The sequence below is a fragment of the Setaria italica genome, chromosome II (genome assembly GCF_000263155.2).
Source record: "Setaria italica strain Yugu1 chromosome II, Setaria_italica_v2.0, whole genome shotgun sequence".
Taxonomy (NCBI): domain Eukaryota; kingdom Viridiplantae; phylum Streptophyta; class Magnoliopsida; order Poales; family Poaceae; genus Setaria; species Setaria italica.
Genome location: NC_028451.1, coordinates 26,545,767 through 26,550,155, shown reverse-complemented (window position 1 = coordinate 26,550,155; position 4,389 = coordinate 26,545,767). Strand labels below are relative to the sequence as shown.

The 4,389-nt window shown below is 40.3% G+C and overlaps 1 non-coding gene across 1 annotated transcript; it reads left to right on the top strand.

The window, feature by feature from the left end:
• The first annotated feature begins 4,039 nt into the window (after window positions 1-4,039).
• TRNAN-GUU lies at window positions 4,040-4,113 on the top strand. The gene has a single exon. It is a non-coding gene; the product is annotated as a tRNA-Asn (tRNA).
• Window positions 4,114-4,389: the final 276 nt, after the last annotated feature.

Here is a 4,389-nt window from a genome sequence, read left to right as displayed (position 1 = left end):
GTATTTAAACTAATTTGTACAATTGTCCTAAGTATTTAAACTACTAATTTGTACCAATTTTTCTAAGTATTTAAACTAATTTGTACAATTTTTCTAAGTATTTAAACTAGTTCATACTAATTTTCTAAGGATTAAAAGTAATTTATACAAATTACACATTAAAAATAGTAAAAAAATGGCGTTTGTGTCAGCAAGCCCCAGTGTGGGGGGGGGGGGGAGGGGGGGCCGGTGCCTTGGGGGCTGGCGTGTGCGGACGGCGGCCGGGGTGCGGACAGCGGGACAGCGGCTAGGGCATGCGGCGGGGCGACTGGACGGTAGATGCGGTGCGGACGGCGAAGGGGCACGAAGGTGGATGGGGTGCGGGCGGACAGGGTGTGGAGGCGAAATGTGGCGGTAGCGACAGATGCACGGATGGCGGTGTGGTGGCGGCGCGCGAGGGAGGGTCGTGGGAGGGTGCTAGGGAGACGAAGTGAGGAGGAGATGAGGCAGGGGAGAAGGAGGCGGATGCTTTAAACCCCCCTAGTCCCGGGTTGACTTTGCAATCGGCACTAAAGGCCTTTAGTCTTGGTTGCAAATTCAAATCGGGACTAAACGGGGGCCTTTAGTCCCGGTTCCAAATTCCAACCGGGACTAAAGGCTACTTTTCATGTGGGAGATGAAAAAGCACCCTTTAGTCCCGGTTGAAATTCGCAACCGGGATTAAAGGCCCCTCTTTCATTTCCTGCTGCTTTTGTAATTTTAATTTATATTGCACTGGTTTTGTTAAAGAAAAATAGAAACTTTACATATTTTGAACATGCAAAAATATATTAAATTAGTAAGTATATTTAAAATAAGTTTGAATTGGTCATTAATTCTATACTAGTTGATTAAGTTTCTAAAGTAATTGTTTTAATGCATCACTATCATCAACAAACTCTTCAATTAAATAATTTCAATGCGCAAAAAATGCAATTGATGTATGTGGTTAAGTTAACATTGTTTATTTTTATCAAATAAATGTTCACCATAGAGCATTACAATATAATTCAAAGGTTCTGATGGCCATAGAGCATTGCATAAAGGTGCAACATATTTAGTGCTTTATAATGTAACATTAAAAAACTTCTTCTGGACAAAAGTTCCTTGGTCATGATCGTGGTGTAAGTAAGGAGCTTCTTCTTTGGCTAGCATGATGCTTGGGTCATCTTCGACAGCGAATAGAGGCATGCCATCAAACTGATCATAATCATTCTGACTGGTCTGTTTTGTCCTTGACTCCCACAAATTTTCTTTTACCTGGAAGAACTATGTGGCGCTTTGGCTCCCATAGTTTTTCTTTATCTTCAGAATTTTTCTTGGGTTTGCTAGACATGTCCTTCACATATAAAATCTAATGCAGATCATTGGCAAGGATGAATGGTTCATCATTGTATCCAGTCTTAGTCAGGTCCACTGTTGTCATTCCATACTGATCTTTTGTTACGCCACCTCCAGTCAGCTTCACCCATTGGCAATGAAACAGAGGGATGTTCAGTGGTCCATATTCGAGTTCCCAGATCTCCTTTATGAAACCATAACATGAGTCCTTGCTCCTGTTGTTATCTATAGCATCTACGGACACCACTATTTTGGTTGGTGCCTTTTTGCTATTGGGCTCTCGTATAAAATGTATAACCATTCATCTCGTAACCTTGGAATTTCACTATTGTGCTAGAAGGTCCCCTAGCTAACCAAGCGAGTTGTTCGTGAATTCTGGATTTACCCATAAGGTGTTGACGCAACCAAGAGGGATGAAGAAATACTTTAAATCCCTGTTGATTAAAAATGTGGTGAAAGAACCCATCTCAGACTATGACCGCTCAATCACAAAGTCATATCAGAAGAAAAAAAGATCATGATCCACCATTCCCTAGCTTGGAGAACAATCTCAACAATCAATTGATATGCTCATAGTGCTTTCAAAAGAATATGAGATTCTAGCTGAATGGATTGCACAATGAAACTCACAAAATAGCAACTCGTAGGGGCGAACGATAACCAAACTCACCTAGGTGCTGCTAAATGGGAGTTTAAGTTGGGGAAACCTTTTGTGTGGCCACAGTTGGTGGATCACCTACTAACAAAAATGTATGCATTTCATAAATGGATTGAGTTTGAAAGTCTTCATTACTTGTATCATGCATTTCACCTACCAGACGCCCTTGACAAGTCCCTCAGTAGTGCACAGGTTCTGTAAGTGTTTGCTCTAATTTCTACATCCTAGCTCCTACATTAATTGTGCGTCGTCTCATCCCCTCTTTTATTTTGTATGATGCAGAATGGAGATTCAATACTACCGAAGAAAACAATACTATCATCTTAGCTTCATGGACCCGCATGTTATAAATGAGGAATGCTTAATGAAATGGCCAAATCGGACCATGAAGACTATTTTCAACTTCATGGATAAACAACATCACACACAATACATACTTTTGCCATACAACTTTCAGTGAGTCATTTATCCTTTTTTTCATCCGTTCAAGTTTGCGTGTGTATACGTATATGAACATGTTCCACTGGATACTACTTGTTATTGAGATTGATTGTAGCCATGTCATAGTGGTTGTCCCGAAGAGGAAACCAAAATCAGAGTACCAAAACCTTATAGACGCGCTTAACAGGGTATGGGCTCGCTTAAAAAAAACACCCAGAATCGTTCAAGGAACAACTTCATATCAGGGATAACTTCCTGGTATGAATTCAATTTGGACATCTAGTGCATGTCATTTCCTTAAAAACCATGACTACTTAAATATATCATAACTCCTTTTTCCATATTTAGTGTTTGAGGCAGGAGGATGGAAATAACTTATGTGGATACTACTTTTGTAAGTTCATCCACGACTTTGTAGGTTCCAAGCAAATAACGGACCGTGAAAACCAAGTACGTAAACACAATTCATAACAATTCAATATTTTTCACTATGCACATATATTGGTTTAAAATGATGATGTTAATTTGCATGTAACAGATTTCTGAAATGAGAGAAGATCTCATTGCCTTAGAACGACTCAAGGCAATTCAAGATCAACTGTGGATTTGTTTTGGAGGAGGTCGTAAATCCAAAGAAAGAATTTTATTACGATTGAACGAGTGTGGGTCGACTTCATCCAATTAGGGACTCGGATGACGACGCGTAGTGCATATGCGGAATACTTGTAATATTTGAAGTGTATATAAATTGTATAAATATAATATATGTATACTATATACTAGATCTATATATATTAGCGTAATATTGCTACTATACACAAACGAATATTGTACACTTATACGAATACTAACTAACCCATGAATTAAAATGAAAGGAAAACAAAAGAAATAAATAACTATTTAGTACCAGTTGGTAAGTAACTGTCGTCTGCAACAGCACGTCATCTACAACAGCATGGCATGACTTGCAGTTTAGTACCGGTTGATACTACCGACTAATACTAAATGGTCCATTTAGTACCGGGTATTTTGACTATTACTAAATGGGCATATAGTACCGAACAAGCGGTACCAGTCAGACGTCCGGTACTAAAGGAGGTTACCGACCGGTACTTAGAGGTCGATAGTGCAGTAGTGTTCTCTCCCTAAACTAAGAATTTCGGATTTGGGCTCAAAGGATGTGAAAGAGTAGGACCCACGAGAGAAACTAAAACTTAACAAAAAAACAGCTCATTGCCTTCTCTTCTATTCCGTCCCTGCCGTTGTAGATAATGAGAAACCAAGGAGGGTCATGGCGTTAGAAGTGGGGATTTATCACGTGGAAGTGGAACAGAGCTTTACGTTGAGCTAGCGCAGCGCCGTTGAGGCCGGGAGACGGTGACGACGACCACAACAACAGGAGGAAATTAAAGAGTCCGTCGAGGAACGAAGTACGTGAAGCAAGCTTCGTTCCGGCGGGAGGGACGGGCTCTGGCGGCGCGGGGATGCTCCCGTGAGGCCGCCGCGATAACAACGGGTAGAGGCGTTAGGTTCAGAAAAATATTGTTTTTGTAAAGGCACAAAGGTCAAGCAGCAAAAACTGCTGGAATAGCTCAGTTGGTTAGAGCGTGTGGCTGTTAACCACAAGGTCGGAGGTTCAAGCCCTCCTTCTAGCGGATATTTTTTCGCATTATTATTTTTTTCTGAATGTAATTCTTTCTCAGCCCTCCTTCTAGCGGATATTTTTTCGCATTATTATTTTTTTCTGAATGTAATTCTTTCTCTTGTACATGCTGTACATCATATTTCAAGTTACCTTTTAGTTCTTTTCAAATATATAATGCATATTTTACATCATATTTGAAATTAAATCATGTTCATCATATTATGGAGTTGCCTATAGCAAGATGTTTATAGTACAGGGCCTTGGAAGCTTGCGCAGGTACCAGTAG